The sequence below is a fragment of the Planococcus citri genome, chromosome 3, assembly GCF_950023065.1.
Source record: "Planococcus citri chromosome 3, ihPlaCitr1.1, whole genome shotgun sequence".
In the NCBI taxonomy this organism is placed as follows: Eukaryota; Metazoa; Arthropoda; class Insecta; order Hemiptera; family Pseudococcidae; genus Planococcus; species Planococcus citri.
In genome coordinates this window covers 31,770,363-31,795,739 of record NC_088679.1, presented here as the reverse complement: position 1 = coordinate 31,795,739, position 25,377 = coordinate 31,770,363, and the positions used below count along the sequence as shown (strand labels likewise).

The following is a 25,377-nucleotide window of genomic DNA, read 5'->3' as shown; positions in this document are numbered from 1 at the left end:
TTGCTGCATGAAAGCAGCTCTCTCCGACCAGTAGAGAGGTTTGAATCATTTTCGATTTCTTAAGCACTTGAAAAATGAAAAATACTTCTAATGAAGTATGTTTTTCACTGTTTTTGTAGCTATCTACATTATCAGTTTTGAAACACAACAATTATATCACATTACATTAACTTTCATTTAGTTACATTTAAAGACGTTTATTGTAACATTCTACATTGAAATAAACTACCAAAAGATTTTAAAAAAATAACTTCATTAAAAATTTCAACTCCTAATAATGTATCTACTAATAACAAAAGCCCTGTCTGAAAAAATATAAACATTTGCCAGCTCACTAGCGCCCTCTATGTGAGTGCCCAGTCGGAATAAAATTCCTAAAATAACTCACAAAATATTGAATAAAATAAGTATAGATAAAATATTTATGAATTATACCTATTGTTTAAGTTATAGGACCAAAAATATTAGCCATGGAAAGAATTCAAACAAACTTATAATTAAAAGGAAAATAGACAAAAATGTCTTTCATTGAACATTGAAATGTGAAAGCTCAATCATCCTTTTGTCATAACTTGGAATAATCGAGTTTGACAACTTTTATAACAAATGAATAATGAAATGATGTGTGAAACGATTCTTTTTACAGCACTCCTCCTTCGTTTCAGCACATCTCAAAAAAAGAACGAGTAAAAAATAAAAAAAATGCTAATACTGCATAAGTTACAAAACAAATTAAAAACTGAAACAGAATGAAACTTGAGAATAAATGATTGATTAAAAAACTAACAATGAACAATTTGAACAAGTGAAAATGATTGATGAAACAAATGAGTGATTAAATGATTGATTAAAATAGTACAATACACAATTTAAAAAAATAAAAAATATAGTGAGATCACTTCAAAAAAATGTGTGAAATCATGCCAATGAATGAAAGTTTATAATTCCAGAAGCAAACACAACTTACAATGTTGTAACATTGAACAAAATATTAGGTAGCTTAAGAGGACCTAGAGGAAACTACTGGCAATGTTTTGGTTGCCTACCTACCATGAAAGAAACTTTGAATGCATTTTTCTCAAAACAAGTTTTTAGGCCATAGTATTCATAAATACATATTTTTCAATTTTTGAGCCAAAAAGACAAATTAATCCACTGTTACTTTTGCAGTTTCTTTCTATGAGGGACCTCATATGTGCTATGTTAACAATGAGAAATAGCGACTTAAATATAAGGTTTCATTAATACATATTCCTAAAAGGAATGGAATTTTTTATTCTTTTTGAATAATTTAACACATTTGATTTCAAGGTTGTGTTCTAATTCTGGCAAATTTTTCATCACCTTGATTGTTGTATGTATTATCATACATGGCTTTCAAAGGTTTTCAATAGTATCCCTTCATGGGGGCATGTGTACATTTCATCTTGTAGGAGTTGTACAAAATAAAAATGTCTTTGGCATCAAACATAATACTAACAATAAAATTAATTATGTAACAAAGTAAATTAAATTAACCCTTCTGTAGGCGCAAATCGGTCAAAAGTTCCGCAAATGGATTTCCAGCGCACCCCGGTCGAAAGTACCGAATACATATGTGAGGGCGAATGGGAAAAGGGACCTCCCGACCAAAAGTAAAATTTTACGGGGGGGGGGGAGGTTTAAAGTTTTGCGTTATTTCCTCTGTTATTTTGTAAGATTATGTATGGCTATTTGAACTTCGAAGGTTCTACATACTACCAAACATTCACGCACGTCCTCCAACAAGCTCTACTGGCCAAATTATGCACTTCAAAGTTGATAGATTGAGTATATTCAAGGTTTTTAGTATTTCATTTTTAATAAAAATCTGATTTGCGGCTGATTTTGGCGATGTTTTTCTATTCTTTCGTGTTATTCATGTTAATTTCACAATAAAATTAGTTGTATATCATTAGAAAGCCGATTCTCACAACACTCCCGGTGGCTATGTGTGTACAGAGGCGGCTCGTCACGCCAAAGGTCGTGGGTTCGAGTCCCGTAGACGGCAAAAATTTTTTATATTTTTTTCACGTATTTCTTTTAAAAGTAATGAGTTTTTGTAAAATTTTAATTTTTTACGCATTTTTACATTTTTTTTCGAATTTTTTGCGTCATTTTTCTACTTTTGTAAGTAATAACTTTATACATGCCTCGCTTAAAAGTAGAAAAATTCGATGAAATGATGAAAATTGAGGCCTGTTGAGGGTTCCACTCGATTTTTAAAGAGTCCCCAAGAAAATTTAGCGAAGAAAACAGAAATTGATTTTTTGGTCGGGAGGTCCCTTTTCCCATTCGCCCTCACATATGAATTGATACGAATTGAGTCCGATTTCGAACATTTTCAGGCGCACCCTGGTCGAAAGTACCAACATGCCAATTTTGAACGCTTTCTGTTGCACCCTGGTCAAAAGTACCGAAAAATTGTAAATTAATAAATTCAAGTTACATTTCACAAATTGAACTTGAATTTGATTTTAGTAAGCATTTAGACACTATCCACTCGGATAGGTAAAAAAAAATTGATTTTGGAATTTTAGACCTGGGTGAACCAAAAAAATTAATTTCGGTACTTTTGACCAGGGTGCGCTGGAAAAGATCGATTTCGGAACTTTCGACCAGGGTGCGCTGGAAAATATTCAAAATCAGAATTTCGGTACTTTTGACCAGGGTGTGCCAAAAATAGCATGCGACTGCTCGAGGGTTAAAAATATCACAAGCTTATAATGTTCTTAAAATCAAAACACATAACTACTCAAATTATGGGTAATACATACTATAGTGAAAATTCATTCTATACTTACTAGTAATATACATATCTACATAATACTTTGAATCAAATTTAAAATTGCAGTCTTTTTCAAAAAAAAAAAAAACTACCAATGAAAATACTGGTAACATCACAGTTATTGAATACAAAACTGCCGACAATGTCATCTGTGATGATAAATATGAAAATCTTTGATTTTCTTTGTTCATAATCATTGTCAACACAACACTGATCTCATTGTTCTTGACTAATAACAATCTTTTGGCTTGTACTTGTAGCATCCTGGCTTATAACTACCTGTTGACTGAGGGTAACAACCTCTTTCTCAATCATAGATCTTTATACTTAATTTTCTTTGCATAATTGTCAGCACATCATTACTGGCATTTGCTGGAAGGGTTGTACCTAGTGGTTCTTCTAAAACTATGCTCTATAGGTCAAAAATCATTGATATGTACACATATAAGTAATTTGAAATAGCTATGTCTTACTTATTATTATTACTTACATCTAAAAAATGAAAACACTCTGCTAGTATAACTATCAGCGTTGGGTAAATTCAGAAAATTTGCAATAGTCTTGTGCTTTAGCTCCCCTTGCCGTCAGCTTGGCGAGTCAAATCGCACTCGACTAAACATTGTTCACTTTCACTCCTTGTATTGTAATAAGGTATACTATTTTCTGGAATCCATCTGATAACAGAGCTACGAGTACTACCTAGTACCTATGTACTATGTGGAATCAACATGCAATTTTTATAAGTCATTTTACATGAATCACAACTTCTGCTCAAATTGGTAGCCAATACTATTTTTAAAATGAACCATATTTTACGCAAGCTTGCAAATCGCATATGAGCATAATAGTACATTCATGTATAGTATGCAGTGCACCATGTCAACAGCTGGCAGTGTGCATGTGGCTTGCATGAAAAATATTTCAATGTGTCGGGAAAACTGCGCATCTTGGCGGTAAAAATATACATTATACGATGAAAAAATGAATGAAGACGTCGATGTGAAATAAAGGTGAAGGGAGGGAGTTTAAATGGATTTTTTTCTTTATAATAAGAGCAGATTGAAAAGGAGACTGGAGCGAGGGTGCTGGTACTGCTGGTTCATGAATTCTCGCCTCTGGATTAATTTTTTTTTGTTTACATCGAATGATTGAGGTTGAACTGCAATAGAGAAAAAAAGTTGAACCAGAAGCAAAAATTTAAAAACCAGTACACTCATACCCCACTCCTCCGTTCTTTCTTGTTCATGAGGAAGTAAATCCATTGAAAAAAATCATCTGGATCAATTCCAGCTACAAAAGAACCAATTAACATCAGCGACTACGAGTAAAACACCGCCCGCTCGATTTGCAGCAGCTTCGCCTCGCGTAAATAACACGCTTTTAAAAGTTGATTTTAATCCGGTAAATTAGCTTTTTTTCGCCTTTGTTTTCGTTTTTACACAACAAAGGCAGGCAATCGCAAACGGATTTATAATCTGTAAAAAAAAAAACAACAATAAATTTCGACGCGAAAAAATAAATAATGCGTATTCTGGTAGAAAATTCTTCAACAATAATGAAAAACTTTAACGTAATGAAGAGTAAAAAGTTAACGAAGATAAATTTCAAATTGATGAAAATAATGGCGAAGAAATTGAAAATATAAAAACAAGTAGATGAAGGAAAGAGGGAGGAAAAATACTCGAGTTAATATAAAAACCGACGAACAAAAAGAAATACCAGTTGAACTATTTTAAAAGAATCTTCCTACTAATAACGGAACAGTATACGCGAAATAGTAGGAGGAGTAGAGTAAAAAAAGATGAACAGCGAAAAAAATATAGCATATTCCGCTCTCCGCGTCGCGTTTTTTTCTCGCCAAAACGAGACGACTTTTCATTTGAAAATACTATAGAAAAAGTAAAACTTTATACACGACGAGATCATCTCCATTTAACGCACTTCACTACTCTAACAAAAAGTTTCAAGATGGGTGAGATTCGAAAAACATCGCTAATTTGAAAAGTTTAGCCAAGTTTTTGATTTTTTTCTCTTTTTTAACCCCTTTACTCTTTCGCTTTTTTGTAACCCTACAAAATGCTCGTCTTACCCAGACTCTGAATACTTATAAATACTACATCGTGTACTCGTTTTTTCCCTCTTCAAAATAAAACCTCTCCTCTTCGCCTGCCAGTCATCGTGATACGTAAATGATTACGCGTAAGTACGAGTATACTTACCAACGTAAATACGATATTATGAAAAAATATTTTCATATACCTACCATCATTATTATAGTATGTACCAACATGAGAATGTCTACTCGTAACACAACAGAAACCGTTTCTATAGAAAGTAACTTTGCAAGCAACACGTATACAATAAACGATTGAAGAATATTGCAAGTACACGTGCATTAAGGACTGTACCTATACTGGGTCTACGGAATCATTTTTTCCAGAATTACCTCGTGATATGAGTACGATATTCTGAGATTTAATAACTTTAGTCGAGTAAACGGTGATTGCTTTGGTAAGTACATATATATCTTAATGGTCAAGTAGACCGTTCTTAAAACTACCCTCGGTGGTGTGATAATCATTAAAATGAATCTTTTCTACAAGGAGCCCAGTTATCTTGGATACTTTATACGTGAATCAGTACGTATTTTTCTCTCATCATAATAAGTATGTATATGTACCTACCACCAATTTCGATGTAGTGGTTCGCGTATTCCAGAATGGATTTTTTTTAATGCAAAAAAATGTCGAAGGATTTCACTAAAATTAACTTCAGAAAAAACTAATCATCCTACCAAAAAAAAAAAAAAAAATGAAGATTATAAAATTCTTCACTAAAAGAGCGTTGGGTATCTAATTTTTTCCCCCGAGGCTCTGTTAATAAAAAATTACGATCAAAATGAGAAAGCTTACTTCTGTAGGTACCTACGTATATTGAAAGTAAGTTATATGATTTCAAACTTTGGTTAAAGCTCGAGCTCTGACCAATTTTGAAAAGATACTCCCCCCTTCATCGTATAAATTTTTTTCAACGTTGAAAAAATGCCGAAAGGGGATGAGCATCAATGTTGCACCCTCCCCCCCTCACCTACTGTTTATATCTTCAATTCTACGGTATAGACTAGGTACATACACATACCTATTATAAAAAATTAGGCGTTCGGTTGGGAGAATAAAATTTTCAACTTTGTTCGTGTCGAATACAAAGTGCATACCTGCATAAATTTACCTATTTTACACGTGTCTTCCATTTGTACGTATATCATAATCATAATTTCCTCGGAGATACGAAACTGGGTAGTAGGTACAACGCTTGTGAATCTGAATTATTAAACACTTCGAAAAACTGAAGAGAAATTCTTTCTACTTTCTTCATGCCTTATTCAATTGAAGCGACTTTTTTGAAAAAAAATGTACATAAGTACTTCTAAAAAATGAAGAGAAACAAATTTGTGGAGCATAAGTACTTAAAGGTAGAATTCTCCAAGTACAGAGTTTGATTGGTTTTTCCCAAGACAATTTTTTAAAAATATTTTTATTATGAGCTGCTCTGTGTACAATGTGCATAATTGAACATGAAAAATTACAGTGTTCATAAAGATACAGATGGTCGCTCGAACTATCCGTATTGATGTAATTTCTACAGAAGTTTGGTATAAGTAATAATTTTTCCTTGTTCTGAGTACATCTACTCACAATTTGACTTCCGGATTTTTTTAGTTGATTTTTTCGTGGGTAAAAAAATCAAACATTTTCATTCAATAATTGAAACTGTGAATATTCATCGAAAAAAAATAATTGAATCAAGCTACGATCGCTAAACAAAAACCTTTTTGCAAAAAAAATTTTGAAACGAGCTGTAAGCAGTAAGCAAAAACCCTTTTGCAATCAGCGAACAGTCTATGGCTTAATATTTCGTCATCTGAATCATACGCTGGGATTATCGCCAATGTTTTCCCTCGTCTCTTATCATCGTTTAACGCAGAAAAATTTCATGGTAAAAAGTTCGATGTATCTTGAAAAATATCAAAATTTTCAAAAAGCAAATTATTGGCCAATCTTTCTGACACAACTAGAAAGTTTTCTCAAAAATTCATTTTCTACTTCCAGCTCATTCAATATTAAAGATGGACAGTTAGTTACTAACAATAAGTAACCTTTTTTACTTGGCTCGATGTAGCCAAGATTTCTCCAAGGAGAGGCAAAACCAGATTTTCGGCATGAAGAATCGAAATCAGAAGTGAATTTTTGAAAACCCTTCGGGCTTTTATAGCATGCGATCATTTTATGAAAGGCGGTGCGCGGTAAAATTACTGCTAGAGCGAACATTTTTCGAAAGAAATTGGTTCAAAATACGAAAAAACGTCCATTTTTGTGTTTCATTTTGAATTTTTATTTGCTAGTTGAAATTTAGTCTAAAAACTTTTGCAAATGAAAAAAACCTTGCAAAAAATCTGAATTTTTATTTTTTTAAATTTGAATGAAATTCTCGTGATTTTTCTGTTTTTTTTTATGAAATGCGAAATTTTTATTCTAATTTCGTTGGAAATCTCTCAAAAAATTTCTTTGCTTTCTCACATATAAAATGATCCATCTTATTAACCTTTTCGAGCGTTTCATAGTCTGAGTGAACCCAAATTTATGTTGAAGATCTAGTGAGTCCATCATTATTTTATAGGAGATCACTCCAAAGTTACAAAACCAAAAAAAAAAACATATCCGAATATTTTTTTCATGTCGGAAAAGAGGAAATTTGAAAAAAATTTTTTTGCTTATATGTATTTGCGATTAAAAAAATAAAAGTGTGTAAATTATGAAGTAACGGCAACAATTTAAAAACATGATACTCGTACTAATGAATTTTCAGGGGAAAATGAATGAAAACGTCAAAAAACGGGCAATCGGAATTCTTCAAAGTTATACCAATATCCAGAGAACTTGGAATGGGCGTCTGGTAAAAAAAAATAAGCAAATGAAATGTGCATTTATGTCGCCAAAATCAGGCATAATCCAATATAAATTACCAAGTATTTTTGTAAATTTTCATTTCCAAAAAATTGAATTTGGTATCAAAAATGTTTTTAGGTGATTTTACGATTTATTGAAAAAATCCCTCTCAGCGACATGAATTCACATTTCATTTATTCATTTTTTACCAGATATCCATTCCAAGGTCTCTGGATGTTGAAAATATGGATTGACCTTTTTTTTTTTTTTTTTGAGTTTTCATCAATTTTTTCCCCTGAAATCTATTAGCATGTATTCTATTTTTAAAATATTTGGTGATTTCTATTTTTAATTGCCGTTATTTCATAATGTACACAATTTTTTTCATCCCATTGCACATTTTTTTAGTCGCGAATAAACGAACTTTTTTTTTCAAGTTTCCTCTTTTCCGACGTGAAAAATTTTTTTAGACCTGATTTTTTTCTGTTTTGTAACTTTGGAGTGATGCCTTATGATAATCACACCAGATCTTTGAGTTCACTCAAACTACATACATATATGAGAACCTCGAAAGGATTGACACTATGCTCTGACTTTTACTTACCTCACAAGAACTAGGGACAGAAAAACTGCTATAAGAAAAGGAAAAGATAATATAAGATACGAAAGAAGCTGAACCAACTATGTGCACGAATGACATTTGCGGTTTGTTTTGGCAAAGTTCAGTATATATTTTCACTTATAGTATAAGTAAGCATATAAAAAGCATAGTCTGCGGCAACGGCTGCAGCATTTTGACGCGAACATATCACACAGGTCGGTGTGTGTTTTTGAAAACTTACAATACGATGCGGTAGGAAAAACTGTTCAGTGCGGTGACATCGCGAAAGGGGATGAGGTCGACGTCGTCGTCGTCGCATTTAATATCGGCCAAGTTGTACGCACAGTTTTTATGCGAAGCAATTTCTTTAGCCACGTAGACGTGTGTTGGGGCGGAAATACGCCAGCAACGTACTATTTTCACCAGACCGGACTATTTCCTCCCCCTGGCTCGCCTTCGGTTCCACATTTCGAGGCAGTTTACAAAACGTATCGGTGTGACAAGCGAAATAGTACGCGATACCTTTTCCATGCTGGAAATTCTTTGTCTACTACACGGTGCAACGTTTTGAAATGACACGTGACAACGGCAAAAATCAAAATACTATAAAGCGAGAAATAAATTACAAATTTCACCACGTCGTACGTAGGTCGAGGTTCTTGGGATGACGAAAGTTGCGAGTACTGCGTATTTTTACCTCGTGTCGACATTTTTAGGGGAAAAAAATAATTTACTCGAAATGAGTTTTTTTTTTGTTCGATTCTGTTTTTGATTAATTTTAATTTGTTTCTAAATAAAATTTTGATGAAATTCAAGATTTGTAAATTTAAGTTTAAAAAGGCGTCGATGTTTGTGATTTAATTTGAAAAATCGTAAACGAATGACACGTGTTACAAGTGTGTATCGGGCATTTTTCCCGAATCGAAACGAAATGGACAGCGAAAGAAATACCACTACTACGCAATTCGAGTTTCTATAAAGTATTGCGCCAATCTTGGCACAAACAGAAACGAGAAAAACAAACACGTTCGTTTACCAATAAGTACCAGAATGTCCACAAACTTATACAAATTGTTTTAAAATTATCATCGTCCTGCCAACGAACGGGGCTACGTAGGAGGCGGCCGGTGGTCGGTGGTCAGAGGAAAAGGCTGTTTTCGTTTCTGCTTTTACACGTAGGTAGGTCTAGGTAACGCGTAGTTCCATGTGAATGTAAACATATGCTCGTAGTTTACCAATCAATTATACATTTTTAAGCCTTCGAAAGGTAAAGGTCGTAGGTAAAAGAAACCGTATACGTGCTCGTATCTTTTTAAGAGTTGTATTCGTGTGTTGTATTGGCCCAAGAGTTGGTCTTCTGAATGGCAATGAGTTCGAAATGTTTTATTTTTGCATATATGTACCAGTTTGACCCAAAATCAGAAATCGTTTTGAATGACGCTTAGAACCATTTAACGATTCCAAGTTGTAAAAGAAAGCTGTTGAAGTAGACACGTATCCTGCTAATTTTCCAAGAGGAGGGAGAGAGTATACTGAAGTAGTTTTATGCGAATTGGTCTTGACAGGATTCAAAACCGATGAACTTTGTTGGTGAGCGAAATTTGTATCAAGGGGGTGGGGGCGATTGAAGAAAATGCTTGGTGGAGGAATCAACTTCCTTCGCATTTACTTGGTTTAAATGTGAATTTTGAGAAAGATATATTTACCTACATGAAAAATTTTGGAAAGATTTCAAGTTTATTGATCTTCTTTTTTTTGAAAAATGTCCTAAATTTCAACGCGAAGTGGGACAAATTTTGAGCTCATCCCTTGCAATAATAGAGGATCAGCCAGACGTTTTCGAAAATAAATTCATTTTTGAAAAATCCGTAGTTTTTGCTACCTGGAGTCACTTTTCTAAAAAAGCGTATTTTGAGTTCCTGAATGTCCCTGACCCATTTGATTTTGAATTTCTGGTCACTTTAAGTCCTCTACAAGGGACTTAAAGATTAGTGGATCGCAGAAATTTCGGGTTCTCGTCAATTTCATGGTTATTTTTCAACTATTAAAATTTTCTTTTGGAAAGAATTAAATCTGTATTCGTGTTCAGCAGGTCGAAATACACCGATTGTCACAATTTATTCGGTCATTTTGATTAAATGGCTCATAATCACTTTCTTATTTAATTTTTTCAAATAAGTGAGGAAATTGCATGATTTTTGAAAATTTCATCAAGATGATCACAAGAAAGACGTTCAAAAAGATATTTTAACCTAATAAGAACTAATCTAGCGTAAATTTTTCTAAAAAAAAGTTTCAATGGTAGAACAGTGGTACAAAATTGAAAAATCGAAATACGAGTATGTACGTAAGAATTTCTGATCCTTCAATCCTCAAGTTGCTTGTGAAGGGCTGCATTTCGAACAAGGTAAATGGGCTAGGAAGGTACAGAAATTCAAATTGCATCTTTTTTTGTGCGTATAATATGTAGTTCCCTAAAATGACAAAAACCGCGTATTTTTCATAAATGACCCTTTTTTTAAGATCCCTGGGTAGAATAGCGAATTCAAAATTTTTCTGAATAGTTTTTAGGGTTTTTGCGCGAGCGTGAAGAACCATATTGCAATAATTTTTTCATCAATATTTTACCATTCAACTGGTAGCCAATCAGTGAACAGTATTTTTAATCAAAGCCAATCCGAGATGGGGATTTTATAATACTTTACAATGATATTTTGTGCATCAAATTCGAAAAAGCTCATTCAAAAAAATAAAATAATGAGTAGGTACTTTAGCTTTTCCAACTGGGTACATTGCCTTTTCAGCGTTATGGTTACAATGCTCTGCCTTTTGCTAAAATTGTCCAAGTCTACAGTCTGCCAGAAACACCAAAAAATTTCGAATTTTGTAAATTTCTTTGCATTTTCCCCAAAATTATCCAAAAGTAACTATTGTTTTTTTGCCAAAAATTTCCTAAAGGCTTCGCTTTTTAATTAAGAATTTGGAAGGACGTTATTTTCCTTCTATGCTAGAATATCGTGACATACGAAATGCCTTAATTTCAGAACTAACTTTACAACGAAATTCTGATGCCAGAATGGCTATAGCTGAGCCTAATGACATTGTACCAGTTCACAATATTGACAGGGCATTGGACCTCAAATAGGAAAAACAAACATCGGAAAAAATACTAAAAATAGCACTCGATAAAATTTATTATGACCAGATTGTGATGTCTGATGCTCCGATGAATCAAAATTTTGGTGAATTATTAACTGAAAAAATTGATGATTTACGAATAAGTCGCAAACGATTTAAACATGCCAAGAAAAAACATAGCGTCTGTAGATGCGATGGACAATGCTGCTTTATTTAGTAATGAGGAACCCGACCCAGGTACTTCGTTCCAATTAGTCTTGCAGCATACAAATGATCCTGTGTGCGTTATACCAGTGATTATTGGTACACGTAAATTTGCACTCCAACTGGATTCAGGGGCATTACCCAACGTTCTATCTAGCATAATGGTTAAAACTTTTATTGAAGAAGCACCTAAATGGGTAAAATTCATAAAGTTGAGACAGACGCAAAGTCCAAAACAAAATTTTGTCAATGATTGCCAAAATATCCTGTTTTTTACTAAAATTGTCAAAGTTTCGCTTTTTGTTAAAGTAAGGGCAAAAATTCTTGCTTAGTCTTGTTTTTTCGTCAAAACAAAAATTTCAAAAAGGTCTCACTTTTTTGACAAAAATTACAAAAAATTTAATTTTTATGAGTCCTGTTTTTTGCTTAATGTCAAAGTCTTGCTTTTTGACAAAAATTCTCAATTTTTAGCAAAACTGCTGAAAAGTCTCACTTTTTCCAAGAATTCTCACAAGTTTTTTTTTCAGAGATCGCCAAAAAAGTAGAATTAGTTTTTGCCAATAATTTTCAAAAAGTTCTGCTTTTTGTTGAAATTGTAAATTCTTGCCTTGTGCCAAAAATTGTCACATTTTATCAGGGCTTCAAACCCGAACGTTTTCGGGTACGGGTATCGGGTACGGGTACAGAAAATTTTTTCAGAGGATCGGGTACGGGTATCGGGTACGGGTATCGGGTACGGGTATGGGATTTTCTTCAATTTTCACCATTTTTGATACAATTTTGATGAAATACCTGAAAAAATACCCGATCTATCGGGTATTCGGGTTCAAAATAGTTTAATCGGGTACGGGTTCGGGTACAGGTATTCCTTGTTTTATTTTTTCGGGTACGGGTACGGGTTCGGGTACAGAAATTTATGGATTTTTGTTCGGGTATTCGGGTATTCGGGTACGGGTACGGGTACGGGTTTGAAGCCCTGCATTTTATTTTCAAAATTTTATTTAAAAGTTGTTTATAAGTCTCGCATTTTTGACAAAAATTGCGAAAAAAAAGTTGATGGAAACGTATTTTAAGTGATTTTAATTTTTAGCAAAAAATTATCTTTACAGAAAATTCCCAAGTTTCACTTTTTTTCAAATATTGTCCAAAAGTCTCGTTTTTTGCCATAATTTCCCCAAATCATTCCCTTTTACCTCACTTTTTGTCAAAAATTGAAATGCTTTTTTACCTCAAAGTTACAAAATGGTTCAACTTTTCAAATTGATTAAATATCTACCTGTTTATTTTGGTCATTTTTTTCATTCATTGAATGTTTTGCTCGCGTTTTGTCACTTTTTTGGTTATTTTTTCGAGCTGTTTTAGTTACCAAAGTTAATCGATTTCCTTTTTTTTTTTTTTGCAAAACTGGAGTACTTAACTACGAGCTTTGTCGGAGTTGGGAATAATTATTCTGGAAAACCGGATCTGGGTCGATTGTCGATTTTATGTAATCCTTTCAAAGACTTATTTGGAGTTGTGGCTTTGGTTTTCTAAGTTATACCTCCTATTTCTTCTCGTAACGATTTTTTTTTTCAGTTGTAGAAATTCGATCTATGAACCGCTCTTACAATAAAAATTTCGAAATTTTACTCAAAGGGTCAACCAAAAATGAAAATATATTTCAAATTAGACGTTCAAAAAACATATTTAGTATAATATTTTCGCCGCTGCGAATGCCGATTTATCCTTATTTAATCCAAATTGAAAGAGAAAAAACATGTCAAATCAAGAACTCAACATATACGCGAGAAACTTTCCAACAAACACTTCGGGAAAAAACCCAACCAACTCATTACTCTGTCATCAAGACGAAGAAGAAAAAAGAAGAAAACGAACAGCAAAAAAAAAAGGTCTCGAAAAGGCAACCCCGACGAGGGGCTAAAAATGACGTATAAAATACAATTGGAAGGAAATCTCTCGTGCGCCCTTTATATTTCACCAAAGTTTAGCTTACATTTGATTAAAACTTTCGACAATTTTATTACGTTATGTAAATGACTTTTCGCCGCGGTATATGTATATGTGTGTGTATACGAGCGTACAACGCCGAACCCCCCGCACCCCTCCGGCCGTCTTACTCGCGCCTCGGAAAACGAGTAAAAATTAAACGTCAAACTGTAATTCCAACTTTAATATAATTTTTTTCCGCCGCGCCGCCGTCTAAATTGAAAACTGATCTCGATCCCCGAAGAAAGAGAGGCGAACACTGAACAGTTCTTATAGTTATAGGATAGGATGAAGCTAAAGAAGTGAAATGCTGCGGTGTAGAGGGTATATCTAGCATATAGTAGTAGCGGTATACCTCTCGAGTGCTATAAATTTAGCCAAAAGAAATAATTCGTATTCAATTGCTTCGCCTCATATTCGTCTATTTAAACTGAGAACTCTGTTTTAAGGGCGACGACACGACCTCGCGTATATAAATTCCAGCTTCTATATCACTTTATGAAGAAACTTTGCCGCGATTTAAATTGAAAGTAGTGCCGGAGAAGTACGTGTGGTATGGACAGGGGCTGAGAGGATGGGTTATTCGCAGCTTTCAAACGTACGTGACGCGGTGCAGTGCAGCGACGACGACGACGGCGGTGAACTTAAAAGGTATACGAAAAGTTTAAATTGCTCTGTTAAACGAGAAAATCGCGTACGTAAAAAGTCTACTGTTGTATTGCACGAGAGCTTTATAACGACAATAACGAATAATTGGTATTTACCCAGTTCGGCTTGCGGTGTCAGTGTGTCGATGCGGTGGGGGTAGAAGAAGAGTCGAATGCATCGCTGCAAAGGTAACTTTTCGCTTTGTATCGTCGATAATTTATCATAACGTGGTATGATTCGAAGCTTGGATTAGGTGTAGTAAATTGAAATGAAACGCTCGTACCATAACCGGTATTCGCTAATTACCGAAATATTCGAACCTACGAGTACGATACGTGTATCTGTATGTGTTCGAAGATCAAAAATATGACTTGTACTTTCGCGAACATCATAGCTGTGCCTGATAGACACATATAGTATACGATTTTCTCGCGTGCAAACGGTGCTCAGGAGTTCGCGATGAGGTTGAACTTGAAATGCCATTAGAATGACGATGATGCGGTGAAGGTGAGGTGGCTCTAATTGTCGCACACCACGTATACTCGATTACTCGTTTGTACGCGAGTAAAGATATGTGTAAGTTGCACTTACATGCATCGTGTGAGAAACACGCGTAGGTTAAAACGTGTAAAAATATATGTAACGGAGAAAGTACCTACATATAGATATGCGGCCGCGAAAAGAAATCAAGCCGATGACCCTTACCAGACGAGTATGCACCATATTTTACCCGTGAGTCTCGCATATGCTTCATCAATCAGCCACCAGAGCTTGAACCGGTTGCGAAGTGTCCATGCTGGTATCGTGCGTATTTGTGTAGCTTATCTGACTAGGGTCTACCTGCAGTGAAAGTGTATTTTTGTTTTGAACGCTTGATGACGAAGGCGAATAAAAATGATCAGCTGAAAAAATTGACGAATACTTACTCATCAAGTTCTTTCGAAATCTACCGATTTAAGATGACTTTTCTTTATGTTCAGCGGGCTCGATTTACTCTTAAGTATATGATATTGATAACAATACCCATACTGTAGGGAAGAGGAGAACGGGGTGCTTATGGACCCAAAATTGAGTTTTCAAGAAATTGTTCGGTTTTTCATAGTTTTTGGAGGCTCGTTTGAAAAATTGCAGAATTATATCGTTGACAGTGCCGTTTTTTTAGTGGTGCCGTGACACGAAAAACACATTTTTGAGTGTTTTTTGAGTTTTTGAAGATGACCCAACCGGAGGAAAAATTTGACAATTTTTCTCGAGAACAAGCCTCATAGAAAAATCATGAAAATGTCAGGAAAATTTAAATTTTCATCTCCGAAATCAGGAAATTTCATAAAACTTTCAAGTGTACTCCATTTCTTATATAAAAAAAGAGATTTTTATCACTTCGTTCAAGAATTTTAGTTTTTTTCAATTGTTGCGTAAGGAGATTCTAATATGTACTCCCCCTCTTCGCGTAGGTTCATACGTAGATAGAGGATCCGTTAAAGAAGTTCGTGGATAGAGAATACGTATTCGCCCATCCGCCACTTGTGATGAGACCCTCTGCAATTATTTGAAAATAATGAGTGATTATTTTGAAGGGTCTAGAAAATTGTGAAGAGTTGGTCTAAAAAAACTGGAAAAGTCAGATAAATCATCAATTCAAAAGACTGAACAACTGGATAATCTGAAAAGTCACAACTATTTGAAAAAATGTTGAAGGATTGCAAGATGCAATTTTCTTAAAAAGATAAACGAACGTTTTTGAACAGAAATTTGCAAAAGGTAACAATTTATTATTGAATCGATGAGAACAGAAAGGGACCAAGTCACAATTTTGGAATTTTTTTCACGGATATGGGGGTTTCAAAGTACGGCGGATCGACTAGTGATGTCAGATTTCCGAAAAACTGCTGGGAAAGTGGTATCTGGGTGCAGAAAAGGGCCGGGTGTGCATTGATGTTTTTTTTTGTTGAATTTTTTGAATTCATTGAAAAATAACTAACATTTTCAAGAAGACCATTTTTTGAAATACAAGTTCATCTCTGTACTGAAAAAATATGAAAAAATTAACAACTTCGACAAGAAGTTTTACACCTCAAGGGGTTTTTGGTCAATTTAAGCGAGATAGCAGTCTAAGTGATTTACTAAGATGTAAAACCAAGCCCCATTCGTGTCCGAGCAATTTCAAGAGAAATTTTAGCGATTGAGTGCAGAAAGGGTCTAAGTCCCATTTGTTTAGGCAGCAACAGCGCCGGCCCACGTGAATATTTTTTTCGAAACTGTGCTAAAAATTGTGTCTTGGGGTTCTCTTTCAATGACCTTAAGCATGTTTACCAAAATTTTTTGATTTTCGAATTAAGTAATCAGTTTTTTGTTATTCCTGAAATATGCGAAAATGTGACTTACCCCTTTCTGTTCTCACCAATTAAATTATAAGTTTTATTTTGGAACTTAATGCTCAAAATTACAGAATTTCTGTAGAATTATTGCTTAAAACTGGATTGAAGTTTTGAAAATTTGAAAAAAATAGTTGTTGAGCTATAGCTGATCTATAATGTTGAATAAGAGGTCGCATCTCTCACAGTTTTTGATTTTTTTTGAAAATGCAATTCTGTTTGCAAAATTGGCATTTCCCATCCCCTCCTCAAATGTAGAAAATTCCAGCATCAACTAGCCAAAAATCCGTATCATTTTGAAAGAATATTGAACTTTATGTGACGTAAATAAGAATTTTTCAGTAGTTTTAGAATTTGTTCCTGGAAGTTCTTTTGAAAATTTTCTTGAAACGAGGTTCCAATAATTCGTTTGTAGTTATTAAAAATTCTTGAACAAAGTTACAAAAAAATATCAAAATATTGACAACCCCATTTAATTCAAAATGAAAATTTTAAACGATGAATTTCGTTGATTTTCTAAAATTGGAGTTTTACTTCGATTCATTTCAAACTTCAAAAATTATATTTTCTGGTTGGAAAAAATGTTGATTCAGAATTTGAGATTTAAGAAAAAAGGTAATAAAAAGCTGCAAGTTTTGAAAATCAAAGGAAATATTTGCATTTTTAAGTAAGTATTTTCATTTGGGAACGATTTTAATTTTCTATGAAATGGGTATGGCGATAGTTATGAAAGGATATTATAAAATTTTTGACAATTTGTTTCGGAATTTGAAAATAGAAACGCAATGTTGGTATTTCATTTCAGCCTTGGAAATTTCCAAACCCCAAAAAATGAATTCTAAAATGCACAAGTCCTTGATCAATGATCATGTTCAAGTTCAATAGTTTTTTTTCAAATAGAAAATTTTTCCTACCACATAGAATAAAAAAGCTTCCACATTATTGATGAAGGAAAAACATAAATTTTCACACCTGAATTGAATTTTTGAATTTCTGCGAGAAATCTTAGTAATTTTCAACACTAGATTCCAGAATAAGTAAAGTTCTTTCAAGTTTTTTGTTTTTTTTTTCGATGTACATATGTACTTAAATTATATTATTGGTGATTTCTAGTTGATTCGAATCATTTTTTGGAAGTGGAGAAATTCAATTTGAGAAATTTCTCCATATTATCAAAATGAGCATCGAATAGCCTCGAAATAGTTTTTAGAAAGTTCTGTTCTGATGTTTCGCTTCACCCTCTGTGATGAAATGTGTTGAATTATTTTCCATCATTTATTTACCAAAGCATTAGGTATCATTTATTAGTAGGTATTATGGGTTGCTCATCAAACATTCCAGTTGCTCATTGAAAAATTAAGCTCTCCAGTCTCCATCGGATTTTTAATTTTCCAAAATAGTCTAAAAATTGCATAAATATGTGCTTGACCTTACTCCAGATGCTAAGTAGGGAGGAAGGAGGGGGTATGTTTTGACTTCTTTTGAAAATTCGTTGAAGAATATCGAAAAAAGTTATGGCTTCGTATCAAAAAACATTGAGAAATATTTAGGATCTGTGACTTGAACTCTCGTTTGTCAACTAGGGTTTCAAATTTTGACATTTCCTTTGAAAATTGGAAAAAAATATTTCTTCGAAAATTGTTTGTAAAGACAGTATTTACTTGCACCTGAGGTGCTAACGTGTCTACATGGTATAACTTCACCCATGACCTTGTTATACCTATACCTAGTGCTAGCACAGATAGGCACTGGCGATTTACCGCCTCGTATACCTACTCTTCGGAGATAAAATATGAAATATTAATTATGCACACTGATATATGAATAAAATGAATACTCAGTCGACTATAACGTTACATTAGCTTTATTGGTTATTAAGCACAGCATGTATATAGTCTTAGTATATTACGTAAATAGAATTACGATTTGATTTAAAGGAAGCGAGTACAAGTAGTCGCAAATGCGTGTATAAACACCACCCAGGGACAAGGGCATTCATGCCGGATAGGGCAGGTCCAGTATAAATGACTCTAAGAAGAGAATTTAGAGATGCTGCAGTTCATCCCTTGAGTAACCACGATCCAATCCAATAGTCCATTACGTAAAAGATATTCCATATCCCAGTAATAATTAGATGGAAAGTACGTGCTCCATACGTCGAACGTACTGATAGGGCTCCGTACCTCGACCTATCTATTGAATTGAAACCAAGCTCTCGCTTAGTGAGTCCGTGATTGACTGGTGTTGTGATCGGATAACGTAAAACACTTCACTGGCGCGAACTAAACCGCTAGATAGCGTGGTTACGTAAGAGAACTGACATTAAACCGAATGAAAGGTAGAAGGAGAACAATTTTCCCTCGCCTAAGCGACGGAAAATGGCGCAATTCCTCCCTTTACATTGCCCCGAGTGATTACTTATAGAAATATGTAACCACTCTAACAAATAAAAAGGGAGAATGACCGTTGTGCCCTATCCTTGCCCCGGGTGTTTACATGTTGCTGTAAGGTAAATAAAAACGCAGTAAAATAAACATCTTCTTATCTACAGATGATATAAAATAAAAACAATACAATACTAAAAGGAAAGAAAATTTGTAACAACAAAAAGAAAATGTCCAACCTCTGGAAAAATTAAAATTATAAAAGTAAAACGAAATGAAAAATTATCCAAACAGAAATCTGTGAAAGATTAAAATAAGTCGCGTTACATCCTATGGTTCAGAGAACTAGCGAAAATCGAAGGTGCATAATGTATGTACGTTAATGATGGAAGCTATTGATTATTACAGTATGTATCAATTTTGTACATTGTTACGTTATTCTATTCTATGGCTAACATGAATTTATTTATTGTTTCAGGTTCCTTGTGGTAGAATGTAGTTTGATTTCGTTCTTCGGTATCTGTCTCATTCCGGGAAGTATGAATTACGTAAGATTGGTAAGGTTCCAGATTTTCGATACTTTGTAACTTAATTTTTTTATCTACAGATGTTTATTCAGCAAGAAGCGGCAATAGACCCAATACAGCCTCCAAAATAATGCGGTGGTCAAGAAATGGACATTTGTCAACTATCTTTTCTGGTAACGTTCGATCTAGTATACTTTCAAGTTGTTTTATATAGTTTGTATTATGTGTATCTTTTTTCGAGATGCTGATAGCTTCTAGCCAGTTTCTAAATTTCTTCGTCTTATCACCATGTACTATGTGTTTTATAGGTGGTATGACGTAAATTTTCTTTACGCCGGAATTAGTCAATGTCTTGATCAGTGCGTTAAAATCGTCTCTCATTTTTTCTTCGTCGGTATTTTCGTGAAGATCTTTATGGCCTATCGATACCAGCACTTTTTTAGGTAATTTTGTTACATTTTTGGAGATTGACCTATTTAAATCTGTTGTTGATATAAAACCGTTTACGTAATCGTTGTATTCCAATTTTTCAGTGTAAGCTTGATCGCCGTCTATCGCAAAATGAACCATTTGATGTACTAGACCGTCGCCCAGCATCCAATATTGTTGCAGAAAGAAGATAGTCTCTGTACCTTTATTTCGTAACGTAAGCGTAGCTCCAGTTGTGTATAAATTGTATCTAAACTTTCTACACGTCGAACCGAATTCATCAGGTATGGATGTTTTTAGCGTCAATCTTCTGATTTCTTCTTGAAAAATTTTTCTGGTTACCGGTAAATAAACTACCTGTTCCTTTTTGTCATAGGTCGAGATTGTCAATCGATTTCGGTAGTTCTTTACGTCACGGATTGCTCCGAAATGTCCTGGCTTGAGAGGACTACGGGTATGATTATTATCTATAATTGATTCGAACTTATTCTGTTCATATTTAGTTCTATATCGATTGATAGCATTACGTCGATGACTATTACGTAAAGGAGTTCTTGGTACGTATCGTGAACCGGATGGTTTGAGTATTACTTTTAGATTTTTCGTATTGATTGGTTTTCTTTCAGGAGATCTATGGCGTATTTGGATCATAGTTTTGCTGGTTTTGGTTGGCGATGATGACTTTTTCGGTGGTGATTTCTTCGGTGAAGATTTTGCGGGTAATTTTACTGTTTTTGTAATGGTTGATTTAAGTAGTGGGATTTTGAATTCATCTGTTTTTTCTGTTTTCAGGTGTTCATGTTTCCAATTGGTTTCCTCATCGGACGTGTCTTCATATTTTGGTTCAAATTGTGATTCGTCGATTTCTTTTTCATTAGATGTAGATTCGGCTGAGATCTGATCTTCGTCGCTTAAAGGTTGTATGAATTCATCGATCGGATTGTCATATTTGTGTTCCGGTGTTACGTTATCAATCGGTTCACATTTTTTCAGGTGTATAATTTTTTCCACTGATAATTTTACTCGATCATTTAAATGTTTTACGTCAGAGTTCAATTTAGCAATTTCGTTCATATAATCGTTGTTCTCTAGTTTTAGCTCTTGATTTTCTTTGCGTAACTGCCATAGTTGTTGGACCAAGGTAGCTGGTGACGTTGAATCGTCTTTTGTAGTTGTAATTTGGATGTTATTTGCTTGCACTTCGACGTCAGATGCAAGAATCAGCGATATGTTGCAGTTGGGAAATACGCATTTCTCAGTGCCAGGCGCATAAGCTGTATACAGGTTAGTTAGACATTTTTCGTGATAAATATGTCTGCATGATGTTATCCTTAGTTTTGCATTTGTTCGATCTTGATCTGGACCTTGTCCAAGTGATTTGTTGCAGCTTGAGCAGGTAATGATGTTTACTCGAATTGCGTCCATTTTCTTCCTGGTTGGTTCAGAGTACAGCTTTTCTTCCATGGATTACGTTACGAAAATGAAAACTTGAGATTCGGAATTGAACGGAATCGAAAGTACTTGAGAATAATCGGATTCGGGTTACGTAAGATGAAGCTTTTCCTTTGACAAAACTCCGCGGTTTGCTACACGTGTCTGAGGACCTGTTGGATGTTTTTATAGTTGTAATCCATTGTACTTTATGCGTATTGTATCCGTGTATTATTTTGTACTTACGTGAGTCAGCTTTTCAAATGATTTCTGTTTTTTGATGTACTTGTTGTGCTAACGTCGTGATAATGATGAACTTTTGAACTTCATTAAACTATTGTATATTTACGCCATGAGATACTGTTTGTTATTTCGATGTTCCATTGTAATACTGTTACCTGTGACTTTATTTTTCACGTTATATCATGTTTGACGATTTTATTTTACTCGAATACTTTGTACGGTTTTTCTGTGTGTTGGTTGTACTAACGGATGAGATTGCTCTTTTTGAATAAATGAAATCTGCTCTCACGATGATAGAATTTATTTTATTTAAACATATAACGAGTACATAAAGAAAAACATTGGGTAAATATTGAGATTGATATTGAGATACACGATTAGATTATTCCACGACTGCTGGAATCAGTAAATTCGTTACGTAAGATTAAAACTATATAAAAAGATTATCAGGTACATTCCCACAACTGCTGGAGATCTTATTATTTAACGACAAACTCTAAAATTAATGTGATTATAGCTGTAGGTACATTTCTATCATAACGTTATTTGAACTTATAACGTTTTCCTTCACCGTTGGAATTATTACTCTATTACGTTAAAGTAGCTTTTGATGTAACGATTGTAAAAATATACATATTCAAGCAGTTATGCGTTACGTAATGTTTCGATACCTATACGATCTTCATATTCCTTGTATCTATCTTCTCCTATGGTATCTGGTCGTTCGGGAATCTGAGTTAGGAATAAGTCGCCTTCATCATGTATATCAGCTGCTATCAGGGAAACCATTTCGTAGTTCGCGGTATATGTGTGGAACATATTTTCCTGACGATCTATAAAGTACGGTACCGGATGCTTTTGATATATTTCTTCGAACTGCTCCATATAAATAAGATCTGCACCTTTTATCTGTACCGCCTCTTCCTTTAGCCATTTGTTAAACCGCTCAGCTTTTATCGCATATTTTTCCATAGCTGCATAGGAATAGACCATTGGGATCAGAAGAATTCTCTTCGCTCCTTTGCTGATCATAAGATGTAGTAGTTGAGTCGTGTTTTTGATTACGTTACGAAAGATTTCTTTTCTGACATCATGGTTTCCGATGGAAACTGCTAACATTGGAGGCAGCTGTCTTATAGCGTATATGAGGTGGTTTTTGAGTTTCTTCGGTGATAACGTGCCTGTCAGTAGTAACGAATTCATCATGGTTGTACGCAGAGGCTTGTTTTCGTATAGTCCTTCCCAGGCCATTGCGCAGAGAGCCCCGTCACCGATCATCATATAGTTTCCCATAAAATAGCATTTGATGTTATATCCGCGGGGGTGTTTGTACGTATACTGTGTTATGAAGTCGGTTTGAATTTTGTCGGTAAAGCGATCAGAATATCTCGTTGTTACGTTACTATTGAAATTAAATCCCTTTTTGAAGCATTCTCTTCGTAGTTCGCTGATGTTGTATTCGATGGGTATGTCGTAGGTTTCTCTGTCGTGCATGATCATCGGTCTGATTTCAATCGGTTCTTTAAACGTTACATAATAAAAATTGTTGTTTTCTTTGAGTTTCTTCCAATGTTGGTATGGTGTGACGTAGTTGGTTTCAGCATCGCTTTCGATTTCGATGGTTATTACGTTATTTGAGGTAGATGGTTGCAGATTGTTGGGGTTCGATTGTATTACGTTATTAGTGAGAGCTTCTTTCAGGTGTGGATTCTGTCCAAATTGGTCTACTTCGAATTTTAATTCTTCACCTAATTCGATCCCATCCTCTTTTTTCATTTCTTCGTATACTCGTTTCATCTCTCTATTAAACAGTATTTGTCTGAGACCTTCTAAATCTTCTTCAAGTTTCCGAATCCGTGTATCTTTTTGTTCTAGGTCATTGCTTTGTGTGTTAACCGTTTGCTGTATCTCTTCAATCGTCTTTTCTGATTCATCCAATTGTAGTTTTAAATTGCGATTGTAATTTACGTATCGAGCAATTACACTTGCCATATCATCTGCTGGTATCCTGATCGGACGAACCTTTCCAACTTCGAAGATTTCTTTGCAATTGGGAATTTGGCATCTTCCTGGGTTCTCTTTTTCCTCACAGCTGATAATTACGGTGGTCATTAGGTTAACACATCGTTGGTGTGCAATGTGCCGGCATCGATCAAGAACTGTAATACCCTTTGAATATTCCTCGTCGAGTATTAACAGCAAACATATTGCGCAAATTGGCATTTTTACGGTCGCTTCGTATTCGGTCAATCCTAACGAATCGTCTATCATTTTGCTCGCCATTCTGAATAACATATATATGGGTAGTTGTTAATATCTGGTCTGATTATTACACAGTTGGATATGTTGGAAAAATTTACCTTGATATATTGATTGGAAAGCTCCTTCGATTAAACTGATTGTCTTTAGCTGTTTATCACGACACTTTTATTGCTTCTTCTTCGCACTTTCACTAATTAATCGTCAAATATCATCAAAATTTCGTACCAAATTATAACACAAAGAACTTTACATCATAGTAGATCTTCCACGGTTGATTGCACAATGTGTTTCAATTTTTTGTTTATCAACAGATTTGTCTACTAATTTGGGGTTGCGGTGCTTGTCTGATTTGCCTATGTTTGATGGATGAGGTATCGTAAGAATAATTGGAATCCATAGTATATCTCTTGATTTTATTTTATATTTAGAAAATGAACAAATAAGGCATAATTCACAAACATAACGAATTGTTTTCTTAAACTAATAGTAACTCTTTGGATTAATATTCATATTAACGAAACTCCTCTACTGCAGGTATAAAAATAGCATAACGTAACTATATATTGATAATGGGTTTTTTGGAAAAGAAAATTAAACTGGTTGACTTCTTTTTGCACCTTTTACGAATTGAACAATATAATGGTAATTTTTCTTCGACGACAGGTTATTTGAATGGATTCACTGTTCAAAACACTTTGATCTTTTTTATTACGTTATTCACCGATGAATCTTTAGTGTGAGGAATTTTTTAGCTTCGGATTTGAAATGGTTCGATAGGCGGGAATACATTTTGATGATTAAGTCCAACGCTGGTCGAATATTACTCATCGCATTTTGGTAACAAAAATTCTTACGTTATTGAATTGTCTTCTTTGACCAATGGTGTTCGATTCAAGACTGTACATTTTTGATGTTACGTTACTTATTCATGTAACTTTGGTGCTAGGAATTGTATTGCTTCGAAATAAGCTTGAGGCATTATGAAGACATTTTTCCGTGAATCAACGAACGTAGCTCGAGGGTATTTTATGTTGAGCTCTGCGGCTATCTCCACATAAGTCATTTCTACCTGTCTGCATTTCAAAGCTTTTTCTTTTAGCCAGTCTTTGAACCATCGAGTTTTCTTCATCCACATTTCATCTTCTTGGGGTTCAATGGGTGGAAAAATTAAAATCTTTTTAGCACCCTTTTCAATGATTAATTCAATTGTTTGCGTTACATTAGTAAGAGCGTTTTGATATTTTTCCACTGTCAAGTCATGAAGTCCGAATGAAATTGCTACTTTCGATGGAATGTAACGTAAATTTTCGTTTATTTGGCGTTTAATTTGCCCAGGCGAAATTGTTCCTCCAGTTAATTCGCTGCCACCATGAATCGCTTGTAGTATTTTGTTGCCC

The 25,377-nt window shown here is 34.4% G+C and overlaps 1 protein-coding gene and 1 long non-coding RNA gene across 7 annotated transcripts in view; both read left to right on the top strand.

Moving 5' to 3' along the window:
- Positions 1–25,377, top strand: part of ASPP (Ankyrin-repeat, SH3-domain, and Proline-rich-region containing Protein) — a 309,410-nt gene that overhangs the window by 184,358 nt on the left and 99,675 nt on the right. The window lies entirely within an intron of this gene.
- On the top strand, positions 17,823–24,812 carry LOC135840208 (uncharacterized). Its single transcript, XR_010557712.1, has 2 exons — positions 17,823–20,328; positions 20,421–24,812. It is a non-coding gene; the product is annotated as an uncharacterized LOC135840208 (long non-coding RNA).